The 16,147-nt window shown below is 40.1% G+C and overlaps 1 protein-coding gene across 1 annotated transcript in view; it reads right to left on the minus strand.

The window, feature by feature from the left end:
• Positions 1-5,368, minus strand: part of LOC125764647 (streptococcal hemagglutinin) — a 72,284-nt gene extending 66,916 nt beyond the window's left edge. Inside the window, exon 1 of the mRNA XM_049429102.1 lies at positions 4,588-5,368. The gene's annotated coding sequence lies outside the window, so the exon portion shown is untranslated. The remainder of the gene's footprint in view (positions 1-4,587) is intronic.
• Between the last annotated feature and the right edge of the window lie 10,779 nt (positions 5,369-16,147).

Consider the following 16,147-nt stretch of genomic DNA (forward strand, 5'->3'; position numbering starts at 1 on the left):
CCCACGTTGACAACTCACTCAACCGGCCACAGGAACCATCCTGCCCTGTGTGCATATCCACAATATGAAGTCTTCGTTTCTACAGTGGTTCAACCTTCTTCCCAATATCTTGACGACCACCATAAACACAGGCAACACACATTTCAGTTCAATGCATTTTTCCTCTTCTTTTTCTGCTTCCCCCTTCTTACCCATCCAATCCAATAGTGGCGATGTACTTGCTTTGTAAATGGTACCTCGCACACTGCAACTCATATATCTATATACTAAGGCGTGTACTTTCTCGCACAATAAAATATTATTCATCTCGCTTTACCTATGTATATGTGCTATATGGTTGTGTGTTTTTTTTCATGTCTTTATTTCCTTCCATTTTTGTTGTATAATGTTGCCCCCCAATGCTCCCATGAGAGTCAAAGGTCGAGAAGGCGAATATAGGTAAATATAGGTACAGAGTTACAGAGCAGTGTATATTAAGCAATGGTGCCAGAATTAGTATATAGAGCGTTATCTCTACTTCTCACTTACTCTCCCTTTATCACCGTTTTATTGATTCTCTATCTCACACGCCCGCACACACACACACACTATGCAGTTGTGCGGTGAGAAAGGAACTCAACTATACATATATATGAACGAACTATTCTTATGTAAGCGAATACATATAGGGATCGAGAACACTTTCCCAAGCAGTCATATATGCACTTGCCGTGTGCTTTTTCGATGCATTTTCCTCATCCGTGCTCACTGTCTCTCTCTCTCTTTCTCTCTTGCTTATATATAGCTTTTTTCTTCCCTCTCGTGATGGAGTTGTTTTCTATGTGGTAACTCACACAGCGCTTTAGCAACCGAAGGACACTCGAGAGTGTCAGGTTAGGGGATGGGGGAAAAAAGGGAAAAAGGGTACGGGAAAAGGAAAACATCGACACTGATGGCATTTCCACACACCCCTCTTACACTCTTCCCTGTTCCCTCATCCCTTACTCTACCCTCTTCAGTAAAAACGGGGAGCACTTCCTGGAGCCTGCGGTTGACGCGGTTTTTGCAGCATTGATTCAAAGATTGGGTGCGTTACTTACTGTTTCTTCTGTTAGGCGAAAACCGACATTGCTAGCAATCCCACTAGGTTTTGCTAGCAAATGCAAATGCAATCTCCAATATATAGCCACAAATATGGTATGGAAATAGGCAAACAAGTGTGTAATGTTTAAAATTTAAATTAAGCCAAAGAAGGAAAGAAAAAAAAACACCACAACGATGCAACATCGCAGTGCAATATGGACAGCAAAAACACTTCTTTTTTTTTCTTTCCCCTTTCCCTTTTTTATCTTTACCACAACCACCCGTCGAAATGTTTCGTTCATCTACCACCCAACGATACTTCCTTAAAGAGTGGCTGCATTTACTCACTGGAAGGGTGTCGCTTTAAATGCACTTTACCACCCATCGAACTGTAAAGCAAACCGGGGCAGTACACGCATTCTACTGTGCGCTGTACGGGTTTGCGTTTGTGAGTGTTTAATTTTGTACTTCAACACGCGCCCAAACACCTTCCCTTAGTCCCGGAACGTGCAAGCGGTCAAGCGTTACGTTGCATGTGCGTTACATTACATCGCTAGGGCCGGATGTGCGGGAAGCTGCGAAGCAGCTCATACCCTTCCTTGCCGGTGCTAGACACCGTTTCCCCCCCTTTCTTCACATTCTCTGCACAGTAACAAAATTCTGCGCTTCGCATGTTCGATAAAATCTGTCAATATTGGCGAATTAATTGGCCAGTTGACATGACCCCCTAGACACCACCCTGCACGGTATCTTCCGACACCGATCGAACACGGATGCAAAATAAGCAAACTTATCAGCAGAACGATCTATATAGCTGATGTAAGCTTTATACTGCTTCTAGTCTTAAACAAGCATAAGGCGTGAATGAAAACAGCACCCTGTTTCTTCTTATCTTTGACTATCTTTTTCATTTGTCTCATTCAGCTTCTAATGTTTTTTTGTTCATTCCAATTATTTATTATGAGAACAATGTTTTACCTTGCCAATACGGCTAAATGCGATAATAATTAAATATTAATAAAAAATCCTTTTTTTATTTTTTATACCTAACGAAAAAAAAATTTAAATTCTCTATTTCAAACCTGCAAGCCTTTTATATGCGTTAGAGCATTTATAAAAAAAACTACGCTATTTTACAAAAAAAAAGCTCTTGCATATCGGCCGTATGGCCTTGTAAAGCTGCAATAGGTGTAGGAAAATGACAAAATTATTACCCTCGTTTCTATATTTTCCCATTTATCTGTGCGGCATTGCAACTGAAATAAAAAAAAACACATACAAAGGGCACACCACGTACATTAGACAGAAATTAAGTATATAATTGGGAAATACTCTTGGGTCGTATATAAAGCTAAATATGTATATGTTTCGTTTCGTGTTCTTTCGTTGCATATTGTGCTTGTTGTTTGTTCTCTATAATCTTGTTATGAAGCTGTGGAGATGCATCATCCGCTAGCAAAACACATAGAAGCGTCAGATTATGTTTACTCCGTGTACTTTTCTTCACTCTATCTCTCTGTTCCTTTCCCGTTCTCTAGCTATCTTTCACTCGCTCTAAAGCACGCACACAAATGTTCTGCTTGGCAGTATCTATCGCTTCAAGCGTCAGCAATATTTAGTGTTCGCCTGCAATGTATGCAATTCGAAGGACATAAATGGTAACGCGCGTTACATAGTGTCACACTACCTAGCCGATGCACATGCGCCCATGTATATGGGATGGTTACTATATTTTTTTTTTCTTCTATTCTTTTGGTTGGTATGCCCGTGTGAATCTGCTAGGCCGAAAGAGATCGTCGTCACGCTACTAAACAGCTAAGGTTAGATATAGCTACAAGAAGTACGGTTTTCTTGCACTTCCGTTCAGCCGTTTGCAACAATGCTTGAATACTCAATTTCTTATGACAAAGGTACACATGTACCGCAAGACAGAAGAAAGGTGAAAAGGGATTAATCTGGAGGGTAGGAGAGAGCAGGAGAGGAGAGGCAGAAAGGATGCTGTGTAAAACAAACTATAAAAATACAGTCACACTATTCACATAACACAACACTACACCCTCGGTTAACATAACATGCCGATAGAGGATGCCGAGCTAATGTAAAACACTCTTCTGTCTGGTATATACACTGCGTGACCTTAGATAAAGGATTTGTATGGTATGTACACAGGACAAGTTATAGCTATGTATATAGCCTCTGTAAGGAGCGGATGGTTTGTTTTTTTATTCTTCTATGTGTCATGTGTACTTCACGGCTAACGTCATGTACGGTAACGTCCTGTTACATCAGTATTAGTAACAGTGCATCAGTTATTATTATTACTTTTTTTTAATCATCAACATAGGGTTGAGATTTTACACCGAAACACATTAGCATTGGGGCAACAACAAAACAGGATTCTGTCATCCTACTCGCAATCTCTCTCTCTCTCTCTCTCTTTCTCCCTCTTCTTTTCCTCTTCCCGTATACTTATCCCAAAGGACCACATTAAAAAAGATCACCACTTTCCACTTTTGTGTGTGGATTGTACAGAATGGAAAAAAACAGAAAACACATTTCCATTGCTTTTCCGGCGGCATGCAAACATTTCAACAGGGAATGGTAAAAAAGCGGCTTGCTGGAATGGAGGCAGGGACGAAAGGGAAGTGCAAAAGTGGAGTTTTTCATTTTCCATCGTTTAAAAACGAACCACAAACCCCTACCACGTACCGGTTCTGTTTCATATTCTCTCTCTCTCTCTCCCTCTCTCACTCTCTTTCTCTTACGGATGCACTCATTTCAACCCCCAAACACTTCCCCCCAGCACAACTTCTTCTTCCGTTGCTCTCCCACCTTTTGGGAATTAAAAGATTTCCACTCGCGTTTCGGCTTCTCGACCGATCTCTCTTCATTACTGTGAATGTTCTAATTTATTCGTCCTTTCCTACTGTGCGCATACACACATCCATGCACACACAGCAAGTGTGTGCATGTATGGGTATGTGTGTATGTTTCTACCGTTGCCTCATAGCATTTGCCGTCCGGATAACAGGACAAACTTTTTTGTTGTTGTTGCTTGTTGTGTCGTAGTTTCTTTAGTACGCTATAAATAATGGGGAAAAAATGGCATGAAGGATGCGAAGGAAATATGGAATGGGGTGTGAGGCGCGGGTTGGAAGGGTGCGTTTTATTTGCATTTCGATTTCTACTTACTGTAGAACCACCATGCTTCTTAGCACCGATACTACACCATCACCCAATACAAAAGGCGCAGGTTAGTTCATTTAGGTGTTTTATAATGTCTGTTTTGTTTGTTCTATTTTTATTTCCTCTTCTACCTGATACTTTACTGCTTTACAGCTTTACTGTGTTACTTTTTTGTATGTTTATTTCGCATTTTTTATATCTTTTTCTTTGTATTTGTGTTTCTTTGATGTATTTTGTTTTTTTTTCTGTAATTTAATTTTCTCATTTTCATATTTTTGTTTAGAATTTGCTTTAAAGTTTTATTTTTACTTTTAGTCAGAAATATTTGCTACTACTTACCCGTTGCGTCTAGTGCGCTAAAGCACATGGTTTGGACGGGACGGGAAAGATGGCGGCCGGATGCGGCGGCAGGATGGATGGATGATCCGGGAGATGTCTCGTGCGGCGTGTGGCACCAACAAAAAAAAACCACCGCTCACCACTATCGACCCGGTGCCGTAACACACACACACACACACCTTAGAAATATTCGATAAAGTCACGACTTGTATTTTCTTTTCTTTTTTGTTTGTTTGCTTGTTTTGTTTGGTTTGGTTTGCTGTTTTGTGTTTTGCTCCCAAAAGGCACACCGTTACGACTTACACCGGGAGCGTCACCATCGTAAGCGGCTGGCCAGAGTGACAATGGTAAACTGGTTGTCGCACAAAACTGCACCGAAGGACCAGCACGAGACAAGCAGCATGCACCAGCACACCAGTGGATGCACATGCACACCGGGGAAAACGGGAGTGTATGCGCTATCGGGCTGAGCTACCGTGCCCGCTGTGAGTCCGTGTGTTCGTGCGTGCCGTGTCTCGTTGCACTGTTGCTAGGAAGTTAAAACCGTCTGACCCTGAAAACTAGCCAGCCACTACACGCGTCACATCATGCCGCCAACCCCGCCACGAGCCCTTCGCCTGCATCTCTCTCGCTCTCTCCGACTCTTGCGCTCTTGCTCTGTTACACGTATTGAGGGTGCTCGCTTAATTCGCTCGCACACAGACACAGTAGCAGTGCCAGGACTGTCTAGTACACGAAGGACACGAATTGTGCAGATGCACCAGTCGGCGACGCAACGTTCGAGCAACTAACACCGAACCGAGAACACGATACCACGCTGTCCATGGATGCTATACGGATGCACTATGCATACACACATACACACACGCACAAAGCACACTGTATACACATAAGCTATAAAAATGTGTTGGCAACGTTGCCTGCCGCCGTTTTTCGAATTATCTGCTTCGATTTTCCCAATTCAGTAAAGGAAAGTAGAGGAGGAGGAGGAAGGGGGAGGATGGGGGGGGGGGGGGTGGGGAGAGGGGTGAGTAGGCAGGAATACCGTTGGCAGTAACGGATGCCGAAAGTCTCCACAATCAATCCATTCTGTCCATAGCAGTAGCAAAACCCTTTAAGAGGAAGCGCATGTGACCTTACACTTCCCCGAGACAAACACCAGTGGAGGTTGAAGAAGAACGGGGGGAAAAGGGGGGAGAGATGTGGCGAATGAGGAAGTGGAAGGGAGACGGTACATTGAAGAAGAAGAGCATAGTGAGGAGAAGGGGGGGGGGGGGGGGCGAGGTATAAAACAAAACTGGAGTCGGAGTGAGTTACATGGTTTTACATAATCAGGACACTCTGGACTCCACGACTCCACTCTGTGCTGCATGCATCAAGGATACTAACTACCAGCTTTTCCGTTGTCGATGTGTGTATGTGTATTTTGAAACAGAGTGAGAAAGAGGAGGAAACACACATACACACACAGAGTCGTGCGAGTGTGTCGCATTGCTAGCAAATGGAAAAACCAGACACACATACAGACGCGATGTGCAATGTGTGTAATCTGGCGCGTGCAGTGTTGAGGAAAATTGCTATTTCCCTTCCTTTTGTTCTGCGTGGTACCTTCCTTCGGGATTCCGACCCGACCAACCACTATTACCGTTTTAAAGCGCATAAGACGGCTCCCTCTCTTATATGGGAAGAATGCACCGGATGTACTCTTTAATGTCGTCCACTTGGCAACCGGTTTTTGGGGAAGGGTATTCAAGAGGGAACTAACCAACCGGGGAGAAGAATTGGTTTGAATTGGTACAGGATGGAACAGACGTCAAACTGTCCGTCCGGCTGGACTCGGTGTCTAGTCCAGACGGATCTTTGCTTTTACTCGACAAAAAAAAACAAAGCTATCTGTGCATGAGACGCGTTAGTTTAACTGTCCTTCTAGTATCATCTTCACCATATCGTGTTGTAACGGTGGACAGAAACTACGACTATGCGAGATGAGAAACAGCCTGTAAAGGCTGTCATGTCAGACAGATTTTTCGACGAGTTACGATAACAGTAACAAGAATAAGGTGAAGCGCACAGCACCAAAACTGAACCAAAACCCAGTAAACTGACACCTACGCTTGTGAAGTTTTGCTGGCGACTTTGGAAATTCTATCCTCCAAAGTACATCCTATTTTCTTCACCAGACTTCCAGGAGAATATCGTGTGGCGAAGGTATGGAAGAAGCAACCGGGTGGTCCGATTTCCCAAGCGCCTGAGCGCCTGTCACGGACGTATGGTGTTATGGCTATCAGTTTTGTTGTTCGGTCGATTACACTTGATCTGGAGCAGGCAGCCAGACGACGCCGCCAAAACCCCCTCTCAACGATGGGTATTACCGGGATGGGGTCCGAGCAAATACTGAGAGAAAGGAAAGGGGAATGTTGGTGGGAACAAGTTGCAAGAATTTCAACCAACCAGCAGGATAACGATGCTGCGAGTAACTTGTTGTTGTGTGTGCCCAACACGATGTAAGACCCGATCCAGCCAAAGCGCTCGGAGCCGTGAAGTTAGCACATGCCGGATGTACCAGTCGCTCACCACAGTTACAACAAATGATGATGGGATGGGGAGGTGGGTATCCCAGTACCAACACGAACCAACAATACAAACGCACACCGGACTGGATCCTTAAATTTTCCCCAGCCCCGAACTGGGAATACCATAAGAAGGCATTCGGCCGTGGAGAGAAGAAAGAAAAAAAAAGAAAGAAATACAACAAGGGGAGTACAAGCAGTTGCACGCTTAAAAACCAGGGAGTGAGTTACCGCAGTTGTGTGCATACTCTCCGGTGTAACGCTTATTGTGAGTGTTTGCGTTGCGGGATGGTTTTTATTTTTGTTCTTTTTTGATCCACCTTATTACAGTGGATGCTTTAGATAGTTGGATGCAATTTTTGCTTTTTGCCGAATGCCAGTTGCATCAGCAAGAAATGTACCGTTCGTACTCACTGACGTCGCACTGGATGGCGCCTAGTGGCATTTACTCTTCCCCATTTGTGCACTTTTCGTATCTCTCCGGGATGGTTTAGAAAAAAAGGAACCCAAATGGTAGCTGCTTCCATGGGGATTTCCCTCTCCCCCAACCCTCTCCATTGTGGTTTGTTAACTCCGGGGTTTTGCGGGTCGGTTCTTGTGCGGAGGTGTTTGTTTTGATTGCACACATTCGCACGGCATGGGTTTACACGCGTTGCTCTTCCACGCTGAAGTAGGGATTATCGTCGGTGAATGGTTAGAGTAGGTTCCGATGGAACGGGGAATGGATCGACTTGTGGCTTTTTTTCCACACCAGTTTTAGGAAACGTTTACATCGGTAGAAAGTTAAATAAGAAATGAACTAGGAAAAGTCAAGTTTTCACGTTGTCAAGTTTTGGTTGTCAAGTGAATAAAGTTGAATGTTTTATTAAACTTACTCTGAACAAAGCTATAGAGTTGCGTTAATGTTTGGCACAGTTTAACGCCTGAATGCATGCAACAAATTGCAAAAGGTTGTTATCTACTCCTTTTTTACTGTTTTATGTTTGCAGCTACTTTTGGTCCACTGTAATTAGAGACTTTTTACTCATGATATGTGTATGATTGATTTAATGTTTTTTGTTAATTGAAAATATATTTTTTAACATTTATCTAAAGAGCCTCGTTTGATAAACAATAAATTGAGTATGATAACATGAACGAATTAGACAAATGTGATAAGCTAAAAGCATTTAATTGACGCCTAAAGGTATGCAATGAAGAAGGCGATCACATGTCACGAGTACTACAAGTTCCTCACTATTTATATTCAACGAATGACATATGATTTAATAAAACAAAAACTGCATTTATTCAGGTGAAAAGCCTCGCAAAAATTTCCATCCGTTTCTTCTGGTAATTAAAAGTTATACTCCATGCCTGCAGACGTTACCAATCTCAAACATATAATTTGCATTTAGCAAAATGCTTGAATGCCTCCTATGTAATTGTATGTAATTGTGTGTAAAAAGAAAAGCGCATCCTCGTTTCAAACCTATCTTGCTTTGCTTGGTGTGCTTGATGGAGAGCTCATTCTATATACTGTAACTTACATTATGTACGTCGTCGCAGTGTGAAAGATTTATTTCGCACTGGCAACGAACCGAGCGAAATCATTTACAAATGGTCATTGTCATGTTCAGTTTGTACGAAAACTATCATGTATACCGTGTTACAAGGGAAAAGCGAAGAGGGAAATAATCCGATTGTAGTTGTTGTTGTAGGTTTGATTTTGGAACAAACGTTTAGAGGATGATGATTTATAATTTTACTTCCTGAAGTAGCTGTGCAAAAATCGTAGAAATGTGTTTATTTATATAATCGTGCTTTATTTCGCTTTTTGGCATAAAGTAGGATTTTTTTTCAAGAAATATTATTTTCTGGGTTTGAAATCGTTGTGAACTAGACTAAACGTATGCAATTTTTAAGTTAATACGGTTATTAAATCAGTTTTTGTGATAAAACCTGCTAAATAAATATCTTCTTTCCTTAACAAATGTTTATTTTATATTGAATCTATATAAATGCAAGTAAGCAACATTGCTTTCATTAATTTGAGAATACAAATACAATTACGCACACTTCTTAATTATTTATTATGAATGTCCCATGCTTCCTGTGATTCTTGGCATGAAATATGTTTAGACCAATTTGTTATATAATTTATTTTGAAGCGTTTTTTTTATTTATGGTTTTGAGAAAGCATTTCCTTAACAGAGAAAGGATAACTGAAATTCATTGCTGCAACAAAATTAATTGCGATCAAAATGTGCTTCGTGTTGTTAATGTTACCATTACCAGTCAACGTACAAATAGTTCTTAGGTCTACAAAGGCCACAATAAAAAGTTGCAATAATGTGGAGATATTTAAGAATTGTGTATTGTATGATCAAGAAACGCTGGCAACGAAAACTATAACAAATATTCTTCATGATGTCAATCTGTTTGTTACAATCCATCTTACCTATTTTGTCTAATTTATCTTACCAAACACACATCATTTGTCGAAGGACCTGTTGGGATTTAAAAAAAAATTACCGGATAATTAAGCTAATAAACATTCCATTTTTTCTTTTTTTCCCAGGACGGCTTGTTACTGAGCAAGACAGATGAAACTTAGCGCCTGAATGTATGCAATCAGTTCGATGTCACTCACGAGAATTTAGTTTTTTTTTTCAAACAAGCAACAACGCCGCCTTCTAATGGTTTTCAGAATAATAAAATGATCTTATATACATTTATTGCATTATTTTAGACTGTGAAAAGATATTTTGCTGGAATGAATACAGCAAAGCTAACAGTTTTAATCAAAATCTCTAGCCCTCCTTTTAAGCCTATTTTTTCCAAAATGGAACTGCTTCCACCATTACGATATTTGTAAGTTTTTATCTAGATATTTCACTTACTACCGTGGTTCCAAGAAATAAATGTGTTCTGACACACGAAGGTTTGGAGTTATGAATCGAGCCGATTTCCGATAGGGAGCGATATGTTACTTTGTGTGAAAATTTTTATATACGAGAAACCACACACTCCACCGCTGCTCCCCACATGCGGGATAAATGATGAGATCGTTTGCAATAGTCTACATTGGCAAATACAAATATTGAAAAATTAAGTTGTTATAATTAAATCAAACGTAGATTATGGTCGATGTATGTTGTAATGGTTTTTAATTTTCTATTACTATTACTATTATTTTCTAAGACTATTAGTTATAGTCTTTTAAATATTCTTACACATTGATCTTAGCCTTCAAATCTATAACCAAAGATCGTTTTTTAAAATCATATAGCTAAACTATCAATCAATATCTTTCTTTTGTCGGCTGAATATTGATAAATTTTAATTATTTCAATATTTTTTCCACTTTCATCAATTTTTCAAATGAATTAAAGTAATATAATCAAATTAATTAAAGTAATAACGGTCAGGTTCATTTACGTCTGTTTGAGCCGATTTGACACTAGTCCAATTTAAGCGCCTATATGTATGCAATCAATCGCACAAACCAGTAGTAAGCGCTTGTTAGTGTTTTAACATTTAATATAAACATTTTATCACCTAACATTATGCAGAGATTCGATAACAACAAAAAAAAACAATTCATTCAAATATTCGACACTCAGTAACTGACATTCAACGTCAAATCAATCCAGTACCGTATCGTAAATGAAACAAAACCATTTGAAATACACACCACTTCACACCATACGTGTTTGTTCTTTCCCCTGATAACAAAACCGATTTGATGACATGCTCTATGTTCCCTGCGCTTCATCAATGTGTCAAACAACAAACAGAAGAAAAAAAACTAAACAAGAAGGTACGCGTGCAAGACATAAATGCGACCGATAACAGAAAAGCAAAAGCCGGTGCTACCGGCATTGTGAATTAGTTTGTAACAATAAACAAACAGACACAGGTGCGACGGTAGGGCCCGTCCACTAGAACGCATTTGCAAAACGCGGGCGAAGCGACCAAGACCTAGGTCAATATTCAATCATCACGGGCACACGAGCAGGGTAGACGAGCAGCTGTCAGACGGCGTGCGTCAAGAGTAATGCATGCCCCGTTATCTATACTGATAGATCTAGATTGGTTGTCAGGTTTGATTTGGAATTAAGATTTGAAATGTTTTCTGTTATTTGTTTTGTTTTTTTCTTTCCTTGATTTTCCATTTTGTTTTCGCTATCAGTGTACCCAACAGACAGTTCGGGATTTTGAAATTACTACTTAAGTTTTTGTGTGTTTTGTTTTCTTTACTTTATTGAAAGTGAAGATAATGTTCAAGCTTACGAGAGTACATTTAACAGAAAAGAAACATACAATAAAAAGGGGTCGTTAAACCCTCTTCTCCCACAAACCAGTCAACTAGCTTTTGATTATTCGGAAGCAGTTTTATTTATTTTTCTTCCTTCATCGGTTATTCACTTCCGCGCCGGGTTTCCCACTCCCCCCTCCCCCTCCTGTTTCACGCCCCCCCCCCCCCCCTCGGTGGTTGTAGTTGCGGAACTTGATTGTGCTTTCGGCTCACGTACGGTGCTGAAAATGATTGAAAACCACTGCAAATGCGGTGTGCATGAAACAACGGACAAAAAGGAGGGAACTGTTTGGCTTCCGCTGATGCAAAGAGAGAGAGAGAGAGAGAAACACACGCAAACGATCGTGTCAAACCAGCGTACTGAAATGCTCCAAGCAAACAAAGGATCCCATCCCTGGTTTGGTATGTTTTCAAGTGAAAAAGCTCAGTACATTATATGTGTGGGATGGCACATTATATGGTATATAGTGGCGTATGTGCTGTACATACGATGCGATGATGCCTTTACATCGCTTATGCGTTCCACGCTATGCCCGTGATTTCGGGCTCAAGAAAATGTCCTGATACCGCATATGGTGGTTCATACTGATCCGTTCTTATTTCCGTTCTCCCACTATCAATCTGTCACCTTTTACATAGCAAAAGTCATGCGAACGGTAGCAACCTGACCTGTTCGCAGTTATGTACACGGGCTTCGGCACGAACACGGAATGTCGCGTACATCCTCACCCGCTTTTACATAGAGCGTGTGAAATGTAAGAAGGAACAAAAAAAAATAATGCTCCCGTACATACCAAACTTGCTTGCAACGAGCACAGAGCTATGTAACGCGTAATACCCATGTAGAGCGTTTGCGGGTAAGTAAACAAGCGGCTTCGTATACTAGGTACAGCAGGCACAAAGTACATGAACTTTTGCATCATTTTCCAGCACACGTTTTAGGTACGGAAAATGAAGTTTTTGCTGCTGCAGCAGCGTAAATAATACAACTGTCAATAAGGAACAGTTGCTTACCAAAAAATAAAAAAACAAACAAAACAAAAAATGCGATCAACAAAGACGGAGGAAGCTAGAATAGGGGGAACGGAAACAAGCAGCAGTTTTAAAGTTTAAGACATTTGAACTTGTTGGTTCTTAAAAAATAAAAAAAATAAAACCCTATCTGTATATAAGCTTTATGTTTCTCCTTCCTTTCGCACTCGCTCAACTCACTGTCGCCTCTAGCCGGTGTGAACTGTGAACCGCAACCGAAACAAAGCGCACCCTGCCGACGAACGTACGTTATGCCTTTGCGGTTAAAAGTCGAACCTCGGTAGGCCACTCGTGCTGCTAAGCGGCAGGGTTAATCATTCCGGCAAAATTACGCACACAACACCGCCACGTACACCCCCCGCGTTGCACTTTGCATTATTATAATTAATTGGCGATTGTTATCTTGATGCACTAATTATCATCAATGCGCACTTTCAGAAAGCGCTTACCGCTTTTGGGTTTATTTTTTTGTTTTTTGCCTTCCCGCGTTCTGGCCGATGCAATTGAGCACGAAGTCGCGGGAAACACATAAAATCCCTAAACGAAAATGCATCATACAAGCACAGGGTATGTACCTGTGCACCACTCAGTTGTGCTTTATGTGGCCGAAAAATGTTGCGCATATTTACCTTTTTAACCCGGTTGAGGTAAATGATGGATATGTAGGTTATGTGTCGTGTGAAACGCGCACAAGTGAAACACGAGAGAGCGAAACAGGGTGCGAGCGAGAGCGCACGATGGCGCACACGCGACCGTTGGAAACCATGTAAAAACCCGAACCGAACAACTCCCCCCACCCCCCCAACTCCATTCCGGGCAAAGTGCATTTTTGGAGGTGCACAAAATTTCGGGAAAATGCTGTACACCAAAAAACCACTTCACACAAAACACCTTCCTCGCACCGAAGAAGAAAGGCAAGAAAATGAGCAGGACGCACGGTTTATTTAAGGATATAAGTACGTACTTTTTGGGGTAACTATTTTGCATGCTTCGGTTGGTGAAATGGTGCTGGTGGCGTGGATTATGTAGCTGCCCCGATTTGCCGCCCGATCGCCACGCGCTTTTGTAAGACTCCTGTCCTGGACACACCGGGAAACAAGCGATGGAAGGTGAAATGAAGGAATGAAGGAAGGTGAAAGGAAGTAGTTGCAAACAAAACAAAAAAAAACGGTAACGAAACTTAATAAGAAAGTTCAGCTTACCGTAGGCGATTGAATATTGATAAAAGAATATTATACGCTTTACGTTTTTTTATAGCAACGAAAAATACAATTTTTTTTGTTCATGATTTGGTTTTTTCAATTCCAACTTTACTGTCATCCGATTGAATCAAAGGATACAATTGATAGAAAAAAATACCTGTACCCGTTCTGCATATGAACTAGAGCTACATATACATAGACGGGACGCGTATAGATATGTTTGCCCTGGTGTGTGACGGATAGTTTGCAGATCCGATCGAATTACGCCAACGCCTATTGGCATACACTGCCGTGTTGGGATGCGTACGGGAATATGATGAAGAAGCAAACAAACAAAACAACAACAGCAACAAAAGCCCCACTCCATGTTCTCTATCTGGTGATGTGGAGAAAAAAAACAGTAAAATATATGCTAGTTGTGCCTGTTGTGCAGCATGCATCATGTTTGAGTGATTGGTAAAAAAATAAAGAACACTTATTAGTGGTTTTTTGGTTTTACTCCTACAAGCTTTAACACACATAATAGCTATTGAGAAGAAGGAGAAAAAAGGTCTTGTTGTCTATAGTTGAGAAACTATAAAATCCATGCCGTAATTTTTTTTTCTCGGTTAGAACGGCCTGGCCGTATCAAGACTTATTTTACCACGTAACAGGATAGTCAGTCCATGCTACAGGGGGACGGTCCGGATGGGATTTGAACCCGATCCGTGTGGACGGGCGCCGTTTTTCACATGCACCACCGGGGCATTTTGTTTGGAAAAAAAATAATAAACATAAATTATTTTATTGTAGATGACAACAACAAAATTTAAGGAAAACAACAAAAATGTTGCTTCTAAAGATCGAAAATTTCTACCCGTTTCATTCTCAGCTTAATTACATGAAGCAACTTTTTATAAGCTCCTAAATGTATGCAATACTTGTAGCTAAACTCCCGCATGTAGGCAACACATTTTATTTCATGCTTATTTAAGTCTACTACGATTTTCAATGATGGTTTAAGCTAGAAAGCTAAAGTGTTGGAGCAGGATCAATGAATCAATCGAGATTTCGTGCGATGGGTTAAAAACCAAATAGCAGCGTCTCATCTTAAGGAATTGTTTTGTTCTTTCGTGAATCTTTAGATTTGCTGTTAGATTAATCGACCTCGAAATTAACATGAAGAAATTTAACTATTTTGTTTTATTAAAAATCTTAATTCATTGATCTTTATTTTCTGCCTGTGCTTTCTTCATGGACAGGTGAGGTTTTAAAAATAAATTTTAAAGAATTGTGTCGGAAGGAAAAAAAATCTATCCTTCAAATCATAAACTAATTTGGCTTGTCAGTTTGTATGGGAAGCTAACGACCGTTTAATCCTTCATATGTTAAGATTTATTTTTATCGGTGTACGGGATGAACGGCGTCGGTTACACACGAAAGGACCAGGTTACCATCCGGACCGTCCCCCAGTTGCAAGGACTGGCATTCCGGCTGTTTGATAAAGACTCATTTTAAGCCAGAAATGACCGGCATGTTCTGAGAGATCATTAAGCCAAGAAAAAGAAGATCTCAAGATTTAAGCAAAAACAAACTCGCCATACGCCTACAGCTATACATGGAAAAATGATTGATATTAGTTGTCTCTCACGTGGTAACCGTGCACTATAAATATAGTATAATTTGGATGCCTTGCAGCTGGCTTCAAGATATTACTACAGACAAATTACAAATTTATTTTTAATTTCTGAAAATCGTGTGTCTCGAGATTGTTGCGTATGTCATAGTTTTTACCTCAAATAGTGGTAGTGATGTATAGTTTTTACCTCAAAGCTATAAACACGGTATCGTCTAATAGTTTGTAATGTATAACCAAACGACAAACAAATTAATTGAATCACATCAGAATTATAATTCAACAATCATTCTTATACAACTCATTTTTCATTTTTTTGAAACTTTTTTAAAAGCAACTGTTTTTTGTAAAATTTCAAAATTTGTGTATCTGCGATTATACGTATGTTAGAAAATAACTCGCACTGTTAACATTAGATCTAAAAAATGTTAAAAAATAGTCAGTTTAAATCAATTAAACTTTAATTAAAATTAAAGCCGCCGAATCATCGTATAGTAATCAATCTTCTGTACGGTGGGGTGAAATTCAGTACTATTAGCGAAAGAAAAAGACTTTTCCCTATCTTTAAATTAAAATTTTAGCCATCTTGCATCATATTCATTATGTTGCCCGTAGCTATGCAATTCGCAAAACATATCTATACTCAATAACAGCTATTAGTGTTGATGAATTTTTACATTTCAAGATCTTTTTGATAATGATCGTTGTCTGCCTCTCGAAAACTTTTTTTTTATTCAATCGATGTTTAACAAATAAAGATGAATGTTTAATGATCTTGTAAAGGGTAAAAATGAAATTAAAGAAAACTTTAAGCTTTGTTTTAATAATCTCTCTCTGCTAA

The sequence above is a fragment of the Anopheles funestus genome, chromosome X (assembly GCF_943734845.2).
Source record: "Anopheles funestus chromosome X, idAnoFuneDA-416_04, whole genome shotgun sequence".
NCBI classification, from domain to species: domain Eukaryota; kingdom Metazoa; phylum Arthropoda; class Insecta; order Diptera; family Culicidae; genus Anopheles; species Anopheles funestus.